Source organism: Palaemon carinicauda, chromosome 43, assembly GCF_036898095.1.
Source record: "Palaemon carinicauda isolate YSFRI2023 chromosome 43, ASM3689809v2, whole genome shotgun sequence".
In the NCBI taxonomy this organism is placed as follows: domain Eukaryota; kingdom Metazoa; phylum Arthropoda; class Malacostraca; order Decapoda; family Palaemonidae; genus Palaemon; species Palaemon carinicauda.
The window spans coordinates 15,189,320-15,209,095 of record NC_090767.1 but is presented as its reverse complement, the minus strand read 5'-3'; the positions used below and the strand labels follow the sequence as shown (position 1 = coordinate 15,209,095).

General features: G+C 35.0%; 2 long non-coding RNA genes across 5 annotated transcripts in view; one reads left to right on the top strand and one right to left on the bottom strand.

Annotated features, from left to right (window-relative positions):
• Window positions 1-19,776, bottom strand: part of LOC137633623 (uncharacterized) — a 187,838-nt gene that overhangs the window by 77,861 nt on the left and 90,201 nt on the right. The window lies entirely within an intron of this gene.
• Window positions 1-19,776, top strand: part of LOC137633921 (uncharacterized) — a 42,750-nt gene that overhangs the window by 16,697 nt on the left and 6,277 nt on the right. The window contains exons 1-3 of one of the 4 annotated variants that reach the window (XR_011042351.1): window positions 2,300-2,362; window positions 9,309-9,581; window positions 10,575-10,649. This is a non-coding gene — a long non-coding RNA (uncharacterized lncRNA). Of the gene's footprint in view, window positions 1-2,299; window positions 2,363-3,893; window positions 3,981-5,672; window positions 5,726-9,308; window positions 9,582-10,574; window positions 10,650-19,776 lie in introns of those variants that run through there. The other 3 variants (XR_011042352.1, XR_011042349.1, XR_011042350.1) reach the window with 3 other exon arrangements.

The following is a 19,776-nucleotide window of genomic DNA, read 5'->3' as shown; positions in this document are numbered from 1 at the left end:
TTGGGCTTAATTAATCTTGCAAAAGTCCGAAGCTCAGTTGATAGGCTCCCCCAAGCAGACAGATCCTCCTAAACCCGGTACCTCTTCGGGCCTAGATGAATCATTGGAGGTTTTTATCGCGAAATGAATAGAGATATTGTAAACTCAGAATGCTTTTTTTTTATCCAATCCATGAGGGTAGCTGCTCCTTATGGCACTGTGCCAGATATACTTCGATTTACATCTTATTTCTTTTCCATTTTTTTTTCTCAAACAGAAAATGAAAATGACAGCAATAATAATTATAATAATTTAGAGACATTTATACTGTATATTTTGTTGAAGACTTTGAGATTTTCGTACGATGTTAAATTATATAAATCGTGAATATCTTCGGTAGGTTTTGCTTTTATTAATATATCTCAGCCTCTAGGTTGATTTTGAATTCTCTCTCTCTCTCTCTCTCTCTCTCTCTCTCTCTCTCGGGGCAATCACTTTGTATTGCAACGTGTGCTCCAATGTATAGAAATTTACAAAATTTATGAAAAATTATAGAATTATCAAGATAAAACCTAAATAAAAAATGGAGGAATTATTTAAATTGTTCAAGGGATTTGGAATTCACAAATAGTGACACTTTTGAGTAATTCCTCCATTTTTAATTAAGTATATATTTTGAATATATATCAAATATATACGCTGGCATCACAAAACTTATGTTTGGTTGACTATGTGGACGATGTCAGTTCCAGGTCGTTTAGTGAGGAAACTAGGCTAGTTATTTTTTATATAATTCTATAGTTTTTTATAGTTGTAACTTGTTTCCCATGTGGGGAAGATTTTTTAAATTATAAAAAAGTAAGAAGAAAACAATGGCATTACTTTAAAAAACGCAATTTTAATCGGAAATTCTCCGTAAAAATATACTGTTCTCAGCCGAATTTCAGTAAAATACAGGCGACCGTAATTTTTACCGACTCCCTGGGCGGCGGTACTCTGTAGTGGCTGCTTCTGGCTTTTGTGACGCAATTAATCTTTGTTGTTTTATAGTCTTATTGATTTAGGTCAAACCATATTTGGACTAAACCGTTTAATATCTTTACATCATAACATGAATATATAATACTATTATCTAAGACTCTTTAGCTATGGTAAGCAGCTTTTCTAGGAGGACACTCCAAAATCAAACCATTGTTCTCTAGTCTTAGGTAGTGCCGTAGCCTTTGTACTATGTCTTCAGCTGTCTGAGTTAGTTTTCTTGCATGATGGTGTACTCGGACACACTATTCTATCTTATTTCTCTTCCTCTTGTTTTGTTAAAGCTTTTATAGTTTACATAGGAAATACTCATTTTGATGTAGTTACCATTCTTAAGATATTTTATTTTCATTCGTTTCCTTTCCTCACTGGGCTATTTTCCCTGTTGGAGCCCCTGGGCTTATAGCATCCCGCTTTTCGAACTAGGGCTGTAGCTAAATAATAATAATTATAATAATAATAGTCTGTTTACTAAATTATACAATAGGTTTCATTAAAAAGTCCTAAATGAACAAATATATGTATAATGTGTAGGTAAATAACTTATCACAGTATGAAGAACTCTATTATTATTATCATTATTATTATTATTATTATTTATATTATTATTATTATTATTATTATTATTATTATTATTATTATTATTCGCTTAACTACAACCCTAGTTGGAAAAGCAGGGTGCTATACGTCCTGTAAGGGCTCCAATTTGTAAAATAGTCCAGTGAGGAAAGGAAATTAGGAAATAAACTACAAGAGAAGTTTAAGAACAATAACATTAAAATAAATCTTTCGTATATTAACTTTTAAAATCTTCAAAATAACAAAAAGATGAAAACTTCAAAATAACAAAGGGTGAAAAGTTCAAATAATAAAAGGATGAAAACTTGAAAATAACAAGAGAAAAAGAAACAGGATTGAATATTGTGCCTGAGTGTACATCTGTATAATCTAAGGAAGATAATATAAGTTAAAATGATTTAAAACCAAAAACATAATGGCGAGAACTATAGTAACGAACAGTGGTGCCGATCCCTGATGGGTTGAAGCAAAACTTGGACTTTGTCGATCAATCTTAGGGAATTGGTTTCATAAACATGATGATTAAGAGTAAATATATAGTACATTATAATTATAGAAGAGGCAACAATATATAATTTGTATTATCATCTTAAAGAATGTAAAATGTTAAAGAATACCAGGGGGAAATAGCTCTGATCTAGGGATATTTTACTGCTTGTCTAGGGATGTTTTTGACAGCTCTAGAAGAAGATTCAGTCTGCCATAGACACGGTCAGAAAAGGACGTGTTTTTTTAACTAGTGCTGTGAAAAAAATTAAGTGAAAGGGTAAGAAGTCACTTAATGGGTTTATCTATTTATTTTCTGGTGGATGTTTAATTAATTTAAATGTTAGATATTTCAAATAAACGCTTATTTCCTGTAGAAGCTCTTGGATTGTCATAAGAAATGTCATATTGGTATTTTTAACTCCTGTAAAGGTCCTAATTTGTGAATGTTTTTTGTAAGAGACTTTCCAAGTGGCTTCTTGTATTATTAATGTGGTTTTGAGTTCAATAAGGAACAGTATAATTGATTCTAATAACAGTTAATTAAATAAATTTGATAATTACCAGAACCTGTGTTTGCCCAAAAAGACTAAAATTCTCTATTGGCGTCAGGAGAGGAATTTAGAAAGAAGGCCTTATCTTAGTAAAGTCTGGTCAATGTTCTATTAAAAAATTAATAGGTTTTAATTACACATTTTTTTTTAGAAATGAAGATAAATTGATAGATTTTTCCCCTTTTAAGATTTTGTGGTGATTATTATTATTATTATTATTATTGTTATTATTATTATTATTATTAGCAAAGTTACAACCCTAGCTGGAAAAGCAAGATGCTATAAGCCCAAGGGTTCCAACAGGGAAAAATAGCCCAGTGAGGAAAGGAAATAAGAAAATAGTAAGAAAAAACTTGCATAAATTGTGCTTATTCTTTTAATTTGTGAAAGTGTATAAGGGATTTGTGAATTTTAGGTGATGGGTGTGGTTACTGTGGCATTGTGTGTGAATACACACGCATACACAATTCATAAACAATTATTTGCTTTGTATATCTTCCTTTGATCTCAACGGCAGCCTTCAGGAATTTCAGAAATCGTAGAGAGCTCTGAAATTTTTGGTTAAATAAGTGAACTGGTTCCAGATTCCTTCTCTGTCTCTACAGCCCTGTTTGAAAGCTCTTGACCGTATCAGCCACACCCACCTCTCTCTCTCTCTCTGTATTACATATTGTATGTATGTATATGTTTATGTATGTACATATGTATACATGTATATGTATACATGTATTTGTATTTGGGTGTTTCCTAAACTAGGCCATAACACTTTGATGTTCAAAAGATCCTCTCTCTCTCTCTCTCTCTCTCTCTCTCTCTCTCTCTCTCTCTTAAGTTGTATAATGAATATTCTGTCAGGAAATTACGAGTTTCAATGGTGAATCTCCTCACCCAAGTAGGCTACTGTCTATCACTCAGTGTTGTTTGATTTCTGTTTCTGCAACATTGTTGACAACTTTTCAATATTCTTAGTAAATTGCAACTTAACATTGATATCCAATTAAAGCAGAAAGATGGGCAAAACTACATTTTTTTTTATACATAATTGCAACATCATTGTTTAACTATTCTCGAGCGTAAACCAGGGAACTATTTCGACCAAAGTGATCACAAGAATTCTCACTTTTCGTTGTTTATATAATCCCATTTTTACATAGACGCAATCCATAGACTTCTTTAAGTACGTCCATAGCTACTAGACGGTCTCTCATTCTCTCTCTCTCTCTCTCTCTCTCTCTCTCTCTCTCTCTCTCTCTAGAGGCAACAAGCATCTAATACTTCGAAACATCCGGATGTGTTATTGGAACCACTGATATGTGAAATTCACTAAAAAGAAAAGCAGGAAATGTAGGTAAAATAGTATAAGTGAAAACAGTTTGTAATTTTTTTGGGTAAAATAAAAAAAAATAGTTAAATCTTCAAATAGATTCACTTCGATCATTTCTGGGCCCAAATGACTTGAAATTTGGCACAGAAATTGTGTTGGAAAATACCCAGGTGCGTTATAATTTTTTTATACATATCTTTAAAATAATTTCATTGATTTTTTTTTTTTTGGGGGGGGGGTCAATTTTTCTGACAATTATTTTGGTGACCTGTGCCTTGGTATTGTAAACCAATGGGAAGTCATCAACATTTGTGGCATACGTTTGTTCTGAATGGTTAATTTTTCAATTTTTTTACATTTTTTAGACCAAATATTTTCATTTTCGGCTCCTGTGCCCTCATATTCACACCAAATGACCTGAGATTTCATATGAGGGTACCTTGGATGTAATTATGCTTTTTGTATGTGTCACCTCAAAATTATAAATTTTTTTGATTTTTCGGCTATTTTGACATTCGCATTTTTTTTTTTTTTTTTTTTTTTTTTTTTTTTTTTTTTTTTTTTTTTTTTTTTTTTTTGTATTTAACGGTTTGGTGTGAAATTCGGAATGGAAATAGCTATGATATCTGCTAACATGACGTTATTCACAAATTGTTGCATGCAACCCTTCAGAAGGATTTCTTGAGGGGTGTGTGATCTCTGGTCATTTTAGACCAAAAATGTGTTTATTAGGAGTTATGTTGCATGGGGAGGGGGATTGAGTGAAATGTGCTGTTTTTATGTTGAACAAGCTGACACAAGTCTTTTTATAGTTTATATATGAAATATGTTTTAATGTCGTTACTATTTTTTAAAATGTTTTGTTTTGGCTGTTCATTATTTCTCATACCATATATCTAATTCCTTATTTTCTTTCCTCACTGGGCTATTTTTCCTTGTTGGAGCCCTTGGGCATAATAGCATCTTGCTTTTCCCTATAGGATTGTAGCTTAGCTTCTAATAATAATAATAATAATAATAGTATTTTGCTTGGAAAATGTTGCCTGTCACATTGTATTTATTTTGTATCAAACTTCTATATCAGTTTTTGTTTTGTGCTTCCTATTCCACCGATGGACAGACAAGCGTAACAACCTCGTTAGGTATGACTTAACACTTTCCAGAAGTGGGTGAGTGGGGCGGGGGGGGGGCGATTCCTTGCTTTGTTTTTTTTCGACAAGGACAAAATTGATTTCCTGCAGATTTTCTGGTTCTTAAACGTTCTCAGTGATAGATTATGAAGCCTTGCTTAGTGATAAAGTCTTCATTATTTATAAAGGTAGGCCTAATGGTTTATTGCGTTTTGTTGGAGTTCATTTACAATTATTTAATGATGATCATAAGTATTTTTCTTTGTGGAGTGTGTCAACACTGCCGTCATGCTTTGTAGACTAAGCAACTTGAGACAAAAGGTGTGACTATAACTCTTTATAGTTATAACCTATTCACCCAGTTTAACTTTTCCAAGGTTGTATATACAAAAAAAAGTTTTCGTTAATGGAATATACAGCGTGTAATAATGTATATCATTATTTGAAAGTGTTTAGGAACAGAATCCAATTGTAGATGGTTTTAATCAAGGCCTGTGTTTCTCTTACCAATTGATATTAGTTTTGCTCTTATCAAAGGTCTTACAAAATACATGAATATAGGCGGCCTTATTATCATTATTATCAGAAAAGGACATGTCTTTTTAACTAGTGCTGTGAAAAAATTAAGTGAAAGGGTAAGGAGTCCCTTAATGGACTTTAATGGGTTTATTTATTTATTTTCTGGTGGATGTTTAATCAGTTTAAATGTTAGATATTTGAAATACCCAGTCATTTCCTTTAGAAGGTCTTATATTGTCGAAAGGAATTTCATATTGGTATTTGTAAAATTGGTTTTTATCTCCTGTAAAAGGTCCTAATTTGTGAATGTTTTTTTTGTAAGAGACTTTCCAAGTGGCTGTTATGAACTGTGTTGTGTGTGTATTCACACACAATGCCTCAGTAACCACACCCATCACCTAAAATTCACAAATCCCTTATACACTTCCACAAATCAAAAGAATAAACACAATTTATACAAGTTTTTCTTACTATTTTCTTATTTCCTTTCCCCACAGGGCTATTTTTCCCTGTTGGAGCCCTTGTGCTTATAACAGCTTTTTGTTTTAATCTAAAGTCTCTCTCTCTCTCTCTCTCTCTCTCTCTCTCTCTCTCTCTCTCTCTCTCTCTCTCTCTCTCTCTCTCCGTCTTGTGGTCTGTTCAGTTTCGATGTATTAATTACTGAAATCTAGAGTATGGGAACTATCCCTATGAGAAGGGGGAGCTTCTAATCATATTACTGAAATCTAGAGTATGGGAACTATCCCTATGAGAAGGGGGAGCTTCTAATCATGTTATTACATCGACTCCACATAACAGTCTAAGCTGTTTCATCTTTCATAAATGTATAGTTATATTCATTATTGACGTTTCATTTTTATTGTACTTGGAATAAAATCGAAGCAATTTTCAGAGGTGTAAAGACTTATTTAAATTAACGTTAAGATAATTTTTGAATGAATAACTTTTTCAAATCATTTTTAACTCAAAACTGTGGGTAATGTTATAGATGTTGAACAAGAGAGTTTATGATTGTGGAGACGGATGTCCCCCACCTCGCTAGTCACGGCTGGTTTGTCCACGGGAAATTGTCCTTGCCAGGCCATAATGTTCCCCCATTTTTTCCATTTTTATAGGTCTATAGGCCTCTTTTATTTCACTTGGCCTTACGAATCATTAACTGTTTCCTTATTTCGTGTCTGACGTTGAACGATCTCCCTGGTCTCATCGACGTCCTACGCAGGGTTTTAACTTTTGAGGGAATTGCCTTAGTTTGAGGTCATTTGTATGGTTTCAGAGTGAATCTAAGGTAATTTCTGTTTTACTAGATACAAACTTGAGGAAATTCGTACAGTTTTAAGGAAATCTAAGGTAAAAAGTAGTAGTATCTAAGGTATTTCGTAACTGAATGTAATCAAAAAGACTTACTGAGTTACTATCGAGTCTATTTTCATTGTGGTATCTCTCTCTCTCTCTCTCTCTCTCTCTCTCTCTCTCTCTCTCTCTCTCTCTCTCTCTCTCTCTCTCTCTCTCTCTCTCTCTCTCTCTCTCTCTCGTTTTTATCTTATGTTTTATTTTCATTTGAAATCTGCTTTTATGTATCGGAATATCATTTACAAGACATCCAGTTTTAACCAAATTTAGTCTACGTGTAACAATCTCTCTCTCTCTCTCTCTCTCTCTCTCTCTCTCTCTCTCTCTCTCTCTCTCTCTCTCTCACGCGTTGGACGATTTGCCATACTGCTGTCTCTTCTGCCTCCTTTCTTCCACCCTGCTGTCCGACCTCTCTTAATACACTATGTAGTAGAACGTATGTATATTCCCTTGGCTGTGCATGACCCCTATCCCCTGGAGTTAATGATCTCAATTGATAAATGCAGTCTTTAGAGGGGTAGGATAACAAGTCTAGCCGTATTCATTTGCTGAGCTGAGCAAGAACTCTTTAATTTCCTGTTTGATTCAGGGATCCCACAAAGTGTTCCTATGATATTTTTTTATTGTTGACAATTCTTCTTCACTTTAGAGGTTACTGCACTCTAATTGTTCAGTGGCTACTTTCCTCTTGGCAAAGGTAGAAGAGAGACTTTAGCTGTGGTAAGCAGCTCTTCTAGGAGAAGGACACTCCAAAATCAAACCATTGTTTTCTAGTCTGGGGTAGTGCCATAGCCTCTGTACCATGGTCTTCCACTGTCTTTGGTTAGATTTCTCTTGCTTGAGGGTACACTCGAGCACACTATTCTATCTTATTTCTATTCCTCTGGTTTTGTTAAGTTTTTCATGGTTTATGTAGAAGATATTTATTTTAATGTTACTCTTAAAATATTTTGTTGAAATTTCTTTTTTTTTCCTTTCCTCACTGGGTTATTTTCCCTGTTGGGCCCCTTGGTCTTATAGCATCCTGCTTTTCCAACTAGGGTTGTAGCTTAGCAAGTAATAATAATATTAAGTTTACATCTTCAGTGAGATTTTAACCCTGATGTGCAAGATTGAACTTAAAGTATATGCATATCAGTGTTTTCTTAATTGCTCATCGATTCTTCGAGAATTTTTATGATTGCAATTGCTTGCAAGACAAAGAAAGGCATTGCTTGATAGGATTTGGGTCTCCAATTTAGGGAGTTCTGCATATATAATAGGGTCTTTGGACTGTTTATTTATATCAGAGTTTAATGTGCTGCTTATGAAGTCATATTTTGTGTTTTAATGTGTTCAGGTGTGCAAAGGGTTTCCCTGATCAGTGCTTTTAGGGAGATGTGGTCTGCCAGCACAGAGCATCATTAACTAAACTTGTTAGTTTTGCAAGTAGAGACGTTGCAAGATCAGCTTAAGTATACTGAAATCCTTAAATATAAACTATTCTTTATGTTATTAGTTCCAACAGACTTGCCCTCTAAATCACAATCATTAAGGTCAGTACTACACAATATTCATAGAAGTTTTATTCCAGCTATAACTATATAGTGGAAAGACAATTGAATCTTTGTAACTTCAGATGTTTAAACTTGCTGCGAATGTTTTTATGTTCAACAGGCTGACACAAATCTCTCTTTATAGTTGATATATGCCAGATTTATCTTAAGATCTATTATAGGCACTACTTTTCATATAGTTTATTAACATATTTCCTTTCCTCACTAGGCTATTTTCCCTGTTGGAACTTTTGGGCTTATAGCATCCTGCTTTTCCAACTAGTTGTATCTTAGTAATGATAATAACAATAATCTATTATGCAATGTTTTATATCAAGGGAGAAACATGCCAGTCTGCATCAATGACTTGTTTCCAATGGTGAAGTGTTGTGTCTATCTGTTAAGCTATAAACCCTGGGAATCAGGGTGAGACACCCAGTCAGTTTTTCCTACCCAGGTTGTAACTTATCAGAACACCAGTTTAGCAACGGGACAAATCAGGCAGCAGTGTGTCATGGCTGTGAAAGCTGGCTATCAGCACACTGCCAGGACAGGCACTACAGAAAATAGGAGGAGAGATTCTCTCCTCCTCCTTTCTGGGTTGACAAGGAGGGGAGGGTTTAGTTGTGGTAGCCTAATAATAATAATAATAATAATAATAATAATAATAATAATAATAATAATAATAATAATAATAATAATAATAATAATAATAATAGTGTCCAACACAAAAGTGATTATTGGCTTTTGCCTTGAAATTGACTTTTATGCTTCAAAAGAAAAGACTGCTAATCTGTTTTCCATTTTCCAGATCTGATGGAGTGAGGTCGCCAACCAGCTGTTAAGTGCAAGTGCACTTCAACTATATCGTGAGCAGACAGAATGCCTAAGGACATAATGCCTAAGGACAGAATGCCTAAGGACAGAATGCCTAAGGACAAAATGCCTAATCCCTCAACACGGACAAATGCCTAATGGACAGAAACTCTAAAAAGGGATAAACAAAAAAAAAGTGATCTTGATATCTGAGCACTGTAGAGTACTGACCTCGGCCAAGGTGGCTAAGTTTACCTTCATCCTTATTGTAAGTTGCATGAATTTTTTTGTTCTGTTTATTTACTGGAATAATTTCGTATTAACTTTTTCAACATATGCACCTAATAAATTCGGTACTTGCTTGTTCAGCCCTGCTGCCGCCTCCGATGCCTTAGATGACCGCGGAGGTAGCAGCAGTAGGGGATTCAGCATTATGAAGCTTCATCTGTGGTGGATAATGTGGGAGGGTGGGCTGTGGCACCCTAATAGTACCAGCTGAACTCGGTTGAGTCCCTTGTTAGGCTGGGAGGAACGTAGATAGTAGAGGTCCCCTTTTTTGTTTTTGTTTCTTTGTTGATGCCGGCTACCCCCCAAAATTGGGGGAAGTGCCTTGGTATATGTATGTATGTACAAGCTTAGAGAGAGTTTGGTGAGGAATTGAAACATACTTGTTAAAAGTATGGTGCCATCCTTCTAGGGATTTCGTAGATTTTGGAAAAATTTATTCTATTCTATGATACACATTCCACATTTGAACTTCGTCAACCTCTCTGAAGTAATCTGACCCATGTCATTTTAAAATAGTCAAAGAATTCACTAAAAATATCTTCAGTTTAGTGGTCCATTGAAGTAAAAAAAGTTTGTGAGAAAGATCAGCCACATCCTCTGTTCCTTTATTTCTTTTCCACACAGAGCTATTTTTCCCTGTTGGAGCTCTTGGGCTTATAGCACCTTGCTTTTACAACAAGGGTTGTATCTTAGCTATTAGTAATAATAATAATAAAAATAATAATAATAATGATAATGATAATAATTATAATAATGATGCTCATAATAATAATGATTATAATAATGATGATAATAATAGTTATAATAATAACAATGATAATAATAATAATTATAATAATGATAATAATAGTAATAATAATGTTAATAATAATAATAATAATAATAATAATAATAATATTGTGTTTTATGTACAATGTCTAAAATTTAGTTTAGCTAAAAGTATAAGAACTCTAATTCATTTACTTTCTTTCAGAATTATATACTTGTGTTCCAAGTTTTCAAGAAGATACGTTAACAGTACTGGAGAGATTCTCTTCACTAATTACAGGTAAGGTGTTCCTATGGAAATGTGACTGGTTTATTTCAGGTACCATTGACTCTTAGAGTATCATAAGATACATTAACACAAACCAAATTTGTGAAATGCATTCTAATTATTCCAGTCTTCCTTCACCTAATGAGTTATCCTAAACATTTGCTTCTTTCCTTTTTAATTGCAAAAATCCTCTGATAATTATGACTAAGCCCTTCGTCATGACAGCCATACAGATCCTACTAAAAATGGTGAAATACTCTTTTTTTTTTCATACATTGTCTCAACTTGAACTCACCCCTATGTCCATGGCTGTCATGCACAATTATACATATTGTGATTGCACCATTCACAGAAAATATGTATACATATACTTCTTTATCCATTCACCAGCAAAATATACTACCCCACAACGAACTAGCAAATCTCCTAATTTCTCCTAGCTTACCATTAGCATGTATAAAAATGCCAACCTATTTTGGATTATCCAAAACTAACAACATTTTTGTATCTTTCATCATTCCTTGCATGGACATCATTTTCATATTTGATATTTCACTACTATAAACACATCTTCCCATTATAACCTTTCATTTGCCTATCTCATTTTCTGTTTGTTTTTCTTTATTCTTATGAATCGAAAAACTCGCACATACACTGGCAGGAACAACTACAAGAACTTCATCCATGCCATATATACCTTTATAGTCTCATCCCCAAACTACTTCCATGCTGAAGTGTCCAGTCTGTATCTCATTTTTCACCATATGTGCTTCTTCAAACGCATTTTTCTATGCCTTACGCCGGTTTTTATTCTTCTCACATTTATACTTCTGTCTTGAAGATCATGCACTATTGTCACTGAATACTTACATATGGTTACACACACAGTCATAAACTCACTAAAGTCTCACTCACTATTCTGTCTTCTCTCGATGGATTAACATACAAACTTTCCTATATGATCTGCCACTATTACTATACATTTATATTACTTTGTAGTATAATTACTGCCACTAATAATAGTTCATTTATATTTTTCCCTTATGACAGTCAACTCGCGTATTAACATCCTCTTTAGCTATTGTAAGCAGCTCTTCAAGGAGAAAGACACTCCAATATCAAACCATTGTTCTCTAGTTTTGAGTAGTGCCATAGCCTCTGTACCATGGACTTCCACTGTCTTGGGTTAAAAGAGTTCTCTTGCTTGAGGGTACAGTTGGGCACACTATTCTATCAAATTTCTCCTCCTCTTGTTTTGTTAAAGTTTTATAGATTATATAGGAAATTTTTATGTTAATGTTACTGTTCTTAAAATATTTAACTTTTGCTTGTTTCCTATCCTCACTGGGCTATTTTCCCCGTTGGGTCCCCTATGCTTATAACGTCCTGCTTTTCCAGCTAGGGTTATAGCTTAGCAAATAATGATAGTAATAATGATGATGATAATAATAATAATAATAACACATTATGAATTAGCAAACCTCTTTGGAATTATTGAAACTGTATCATTCTCTAACCATCTACTCAAACCATGATTATTTCTAAAACTCCAGTATTTACTCTGTTGAACACAAGCTCCTTTTCCTTGAAACACACTTCCATTAATTCCTGAGATATTCTTTCTCATGTGGCAATTGCTTTTATATACAGTTTTACACTAACTACAATTCAACATAAGCACATGTATTGGGCTTTGCAGTACACACTTGTTTTCTAGTTCACCCTTTTTAGCCTTACCTGCTACTCATATTGCTTTGTACATCCTGGAGGAGATGTATAAAGGTGGCTACTATTATAAAGTAATCCCGTCCTGGAAAAGTGATCCATTGACCATTATTCCAAAAAGGATTAATTCTCTTATCTGTACTCCATCCTTTATACCTCAGTTCACCACATACAAAACCATTTTAATTTGCTTTTTCTTTCACAATCCTTTCCCTGACCAATCTCACTGCAATCATAACAGGCAACCAATGACCATCTACCTGTCACACCCTCTTTTCTGTACATCAACTGTCCTTCCAACTCTCTGATTTACACTTCTATTTTTACTTGCCCAAGCATAAAAGATTCTTTAGCTCTGGTAAGCAGCTCTTCAATGAAACTCCAAAATCAAACCATTTTTCTCGAGTCTTGGGTAGTGCCACAGCCTCTGTAACATGGCATTTCACTGTTTTGGGTTAAGAGTTCTCTTGCTTGAGGGTACACTCGGGCACACTCTTCTTATTTCTCTTCCCCAAATGGCTCCTTTCAATAGGTTTTATGGTTTGAAATCCCTTACTTTGATGGGTGATACCAAGATGATACCATCTATTAATATTTGTACATCGTCTTAAGCTGACTCTTCACACCTTAGCTACCTAGACAACCACTGCCATAGTTATACTTTTAGCTTTCTATTCAGTCACCACTAGTATTGCTCTATACATTTACATTGATTATCCATCAACTATTCAGTATCCATTTCTGTTTCTGCCTATTCTTATATAATTTTCTTTCAATGGTGGCATAAGTCTTTTAATAGTTTATATATGTCATATCTGTTTTGATTTTGTTACTGTTTTGAAAATATTTTGTTAATTTTTCTAATCGTTTATTTCCTTATTTCCTTTCCTCACTGGGTTATTTTTCCCTGTTGGAGCCCTTGGGCTTATATCATCTTACTTTTCCAACTAGGGCTTTAGCTTGGCTAGTAATAATAATAATAATAATAATAATAATAATAATAATAATAATAATAATAATAATAATTCTCAGAATATTCTCTTGTTTTACACAACTAGCTACTTTTATAAATCTATTTTCAAGTCTATATTCCAGGCAATAACAACTCATTTGAACATAAATAGATTTTCATCCTTTTTTCAGAACACACACAGAATACATCACAACTTAAACTCCTATTCACTTTCCTCTATACTTCCCTATTCTTAGGTTTACTGCCAACATCCCTTCTTCCTAAGCAGAAATATTTGCCTGTCCAGTTCTAAGCATTAATATACTTGAAGCTTTCTCTTAGTGTCCCTATTTATTTCAGGGCATTATTACACTTCAACATGTTCTCTGAATAGACCATTCTACCAATATATCTATCAGACATAGTTCGAGGAAATCTTTGCAACTGTATTTATCAAAGCAACATCTCACATTTCTACCATTTCCTTTCAATGATTGCAGGAATAAAATCCATTTTTTTTACTCAACATTCTCTTCCTTACATTCTCATATACAGTCATCTTGCTCTATTATCATAAGTTCCTATCAACAACCCCATCATAATGAACACAATTCAAGGACCAAACATGCACAACTTACTCACTTTCTTTCAGACTTAGCAATGATATGCAGCAGGGTTTAACAATCGATAATTCATACACAACTGAACAATATTCTTACATAGCCAACAACAATCTCTTGAAAAGTTTATATACTGCAGCATATATCTACATCTATATATCTATCTATTGCAATACCAATTTCCTCGATTCAATTGCACTTCTGTAATAGCAACAGCAAACTAGTCACTCGTGAAATCTCTTTTGTCTATTCAGCCCACTATCAAGCAATAACATACTGTACCCCTTCCATCGAAATCCTTAAAATAAATCTGTCCTTTTGGCATAAACACGGATCTAAAGTGTCTACCAACTTTTCTATCCATCATTATCAAATAATCAGCTCTTAGGACCAACTGATACAGCAAGGTAATCCTCATCTTAATGCTGACTCTTCTTATTGCTAGGAGTCCAATCTGTTGAACGTCTCCATTCTTTTGAGTTTTCAATTATCTCCTGTTATATTATTATTATTATTATTATTATTATTATTATTATTATTATTATTATTATTACTTACTAAGCTACAACCCTAGTTGGAAAAGCAGGATGCTATAATCCCAGGGGGCCCAACAGGAAAAATAGCCCAGTGAGGAGAGGAAAAGGGGAAAATAAAATATTTTAGGAGTAACAACATTAAAATGAATATCTCCTATATAAACTATAAAAAGTTTAACAAAAAAAAAGAGGAAGAAAAATAAGATAGCATAGTGTGCTCGAGTGTACCCTTTTTACCCTCAAGCAAGAGAACTCTAACCCAAAACAGTGGAAGACCATGGGACAGAGGCTATGGAACTACCCTATACTAGAGGACAATGGTTTGATTTTGGAGTGTCCTCATAGAAGAGCTGCTTGCCATAGTTAAAGAGTCTCTTCTACCCCTAACAAGAGGAAATTTTATTTAGTTGTAGGCTTCTTTATCTTGTCTTCGAATCGAGTTCATTCGTCTTGCCCATTACTGATCCTGGTCACCTTTCTGAAAGGTTTTCCTGTTCACGTCCTGGTGTCCCAGATTAAGGTTGATCATTTAAACATTTAGTATTCTCTCTTGTTTTTTCACAATTACAACAAAAATAATTAACATCTAAAAGGACTGCATCATATGCTTTTACTCATTTTATGATCCTTAGCATCTCCTGAATTCGTTTCTACCCATTCCTCACAGCATCCTTTAAGCACCTCTTCCATCGTCTATTTGATATCCTTCCTTTCCAGTCATCATAGGATCTGCTTTGCTTATGTTGAGTAGCATTCATCTCTTCTCACTTTTCTCCTCCACTTCAATATTTCCATGCTTCTCAGTCCATTATTGGAATACAGTAAATGATATAGGGTTTATCCTTGAAAGGCATCTAAGATTTTTCTCATATACTTCTCAAACACCTACTACTGTCTTCACCCTAGATTTATGTTAAGTAGTCTGTCCATCTAATTCCTACAAATAGTGGCATTGTATGTCTTCTCAAACACCTACCACTGTCTTGAGGGTACACTCGGCCACACTATTCTATCAAATTTCTCTTCCTCTTGTTTTGTTAAAAGTTTTATAGTTTATATAGGAAATACTAATGTTGGTGTTGTTGCTGTTCTTAGAATATTTTATCATTGTTTCCTTTCCTCACTGGGTTATTTGCCTGGTTGGAGCCCCTGGGCTTATAGCATCCTGTTTTCCAAACCAACTAGGGTTGTAGCTCAGCAAGTAATAATACTAGTAATAATATACAAAGGACTCTGTCCATCCAATTGCTTGCCTTACTACTTTAATAAGTGTCTTCTCGAGGTATCATTCCAGTATTTAACTCATTATCATGACTGTCTTTGTTGCATTACCTTTAAGATATAGGGACCCTGATCAAGCACTATCTACACTATCCAACGTTGTTAATCAAACTGTGTATAACTCAAACACGAACATATTTTATGCCCTTGCAAATGAATCTATTACCTCTGTCTGTATTTCACACTGGACTACATAAATAGGGTAATGTTTCTCCCATGTGATATCAAACAAGACCTTACTTTCAGTCTCATTTCGTTTTCCATTTTAGACTCATTTGTATTCTATTCATCTGGAATTTTTCAATTTTAATTTTCTTTCTTTTTATATTGCATTCCAAATTCAGTTAAATTTCATCCAGGAAACTTTTCAAACATTATAGAAGCTGTTTGAGCAAAGCTCTGGCAGTAATTTTAGTCTTATGGAAGCGTTCTAAACGTTACAGATGCAGTCTGAACAAAGAACTGGCAGTAATTCTTCTTCTATTTCCACATTCATGATTCTACACATTTTCCTCCATTCTTTTATTCAATCTCACAGAAAATTCTTGGTCCCAAAATAGAAACTTACAAATACTAACTGGTTAACACTTTCCTTCTTTGTCCATTCTTTTGCATGAATTATTCGTTCTCCAATAATAGTCTTAATATCTGCTTTCATTTTATTTCAACCATAATCAATTGAGCATCCTACCAATAACTTTACTCCTTCAAAAGTATTTATTTTATGGGACAACTATTCTACAGTAATACTCTGGCTGTCATCTCTATATACGTAAGCTATTTGGATATTTTCTCTCTTCAATTACATGTCCTTACCTCCCTCAACAGCAAATGACACAGGGCTGATAATTGATAGACACCGGCATTTTTCTCAAATTGTTTCATTTTTTAAATCTTATGAGATTAAAGTAACGATATCCAAATAAAATCTTTCTGGTGACCTGCGTTCCTAATTCTCACCACCTGCTTGTCTTCGTACTTTGTCCCTTCCCATTTCTACATTATTATTATTATTATTATTATTATTATTATTATTATTATTATTATTATTATTATTATTATTATCATTATTTAGAGGAGGAGTGGAAGTTAGTAAAAGAAAATTTTGTTGGAATTGCAAGTGATGTGTGTGGCAAGAAGTTTGTTGGAGGCAGCATGAGGAAGGGCAGTGAATGGTAGAATGAAGGAGTGAAGGTAAAAGTGGAAGAGAAAAAGAGGGCTTTTGAAGAATGGCTGCAGAGTAATAGTGTAGAGAAGTATGAAAGATATAGAGAGAAAAATGTGGAAGTAAAGCGCAAGGTAAGTGAGGCAAAGAGGGCAGTTGACCCGAGGTGGGGTCAGGGATTGGGTCATTCATGTGAAGAGAATAAAAAGTAGTTTTGGAAAGAAGTGAAGAGAGTAAGGAAGGCTGATTCAAGAATTGAAGAGACTTTGAAAGATGGAAATGGAAGGTTGTTAAAAGGAGAGGAGGCAAGGAAAAGGTGGGCGCAATATTTTGAAAGTTTACTGAATGTTGAGGATTATAGGGAGGCAGATATAATTGCTGTTGCAGGTGTTGAGGTGCCAGTGATGGGATATGAGAATGAGAGAGAGATTACAATAGAGGAAGTGAGGAGAGCACTAGATGAAACGAGAGTAGGAAAAGCGTCTGGTATGGATGGTGTGAGAGCTGAGATGTTGAAGGAAGGTGGTGTGACTGTACTTAAATGGTTGGTGAGATTGTTTAATATGTGTTTTGTGTTGTCAATGGTACCAGTAGATTGGGTTTGTGCATGTATTGTACCACTATATAAGGGTAAGGGAGATGTACATGTGTGTTGTAATTCAAGGGGTATTAGTTTGTTGAGTGTGGTGGGAAAAGTGTATGGTAGAGTATTGATTAATAGGATTAAGGATAAAACAGAGAATGCAATCTTGGAAGTACAGGGTGGTTTTAGAAGAGGTAGGGGTTGTATGAATCAGATTTTTACATTTAGGCAGATATGCGAGAAATACTTAGCAAAAGGTAAGGAGGTGTATGTTGCGTTTATGGATCTGGAGAAAGCATATGATAGAGTTGATAGGGAAGCAATGTGGAATGTGATGAGGTTATATGGAGTTAGTGGAAGGTTGTTGCAAGCAATGAAAAGTTTCTACAAAGGTAGTAAAGCATGTGTTAGGATAGGAAATGAAGTGAGTGATTGGTTTCCGGTAAGAGTGGGGCTGAGAAAGGGATGTGTGATGTCGCCGTGGTTGTTTAACTTGTATGTTGATGGAGTGGTGAGAGAGGTGAATGCTCGAGTGCTTGGACGAGGATTGAAACTGGAAGACGAGAATGATCAGGAATGGGAGGTAAATCAGTTGTTGTTTGTGAATGATACTGTACTGGTTGCAGACGAGGAAGAGAAGCTTGGCTGATAAGTGACAGAATTTGGAAGGGTGTGTGAGAGAAGGAAGTTGAGAGTTAATGTGGGTAAGAGTAAGGTTATGAGATGTACAAGAAGGGAAGGTGGTGCGAGGTTGAATGTCATGTTGAATGGAGAGTTACTTAAGGAGGTGGATCAGTTTAAGTACTTGGGGTCTGTTGTTGCAGCAAATGGTGGAGTGGAAGCAGATGTACGTCAGAGAGTCAATGAAGGATGCAAAGTGTTGGGGCCAGTTAGGGGAGTAGTAGAAAATAGAGGGTTGGGCAAGAATGTAGAGAGAGTTCTGTATGAGAAAGTGATTGTACCAATTGTGATGTATGGATAGGAGTTGTGGGGATTGAAAGTGACGGAGAGACAGAAATTGAATGTGTTTGAGATGAAATGTCTAAGGAGTATGGCTGGTGTATCTCGAGCAGTTAGGGTTAGGAACGAAGTAGTGAGGGTGAGAACGTGTGTAAGAAATGAGTTAACAGCTAGAGTGAATATGAATGTGTGGAGGTGGTTTGGCCATGTTAAGAGAATGGAAAGTGGCTGTCTGCTAAAGAAGGTGATGAATGCAAGAGTTGATGGGAGAAGTACAAGAGGAAGGCCAAGGTTTGGGTGGATGGATGGAGTGAAGAAAGCTTTGGGTGATAGGAGGATAGATGTGAGAGAGGCAAGAGAGCCTGCTAGAAATAGGAATGAATGGCGAGCGATTGTGACACAGTTCCAGTAGGCTCTGCTGCTTCCTGTGGTGCCTTGGAAGACCACAGAGGTAGGAGCAGTAGGGGATTCAGCGTTATGAAGCTTCATCTGTGGTGGATAATGTGGGAGGGTGGGCTGTGACACCCTAGCAGTATCAGCTGAACTCGGTCGAGTCCCTTGTCAGGCTGGGAGGAACGTAGAGAGGAGAGGTCTCCCCTTTTTTGTTTCATTTGTTTGATGTCGGCTACCCCCCAAAATTGGGGGAAGTGCCTTGGGATATGTATATATGTAACTTTGCTTCTTATTTAGGTACTTTTCCTTTAGTTAATTCATTACAAAAACTACTTTTTCTTTGCCTTTCTTATGAGTTACAATGCCCAAAAGGCTATACACTATAGTACCAAACTTTATTCAATGAACTATACACATGCACTCATTAACCTTGCACAAATCAGCTTAATACAGACACTATATCAACCACGTATCTAGGACACATAGCACCTATATTATACGATACGATACAAGGCTTTCTCCTAAATCTTAGTTTATCTTCCATTCCAAACTCTACTTGACAATGTTTCAGAATTTATTCCACAGTTCATCCGATGTTTCTTAATCTACCACATACCATACATTATTTGCATCTCTCTCTCTCTCTCTCTCTCTCTCTCTCTCTCTCTCTCTCTCTCTCTCTCTCTCTCTCTCTCTCTCTCTCAGCATGGACGAATCTTGCCCTCACTACAAGCTCAAATATAATATTCTTAATGTTACTATGTCTGTCATTCCAATCATCATCCTGAAACATTCGACCTCTTATTTCTCAACTCATCTGCAATTGTATGGTGGTCTGCTTTTCTTTCGGATATCGATTGCGTCCATTATCAAGTATTTATTCCCAAGGAGAGTTCTTCCATTCATTGGCTGTTTCTTCTTTTA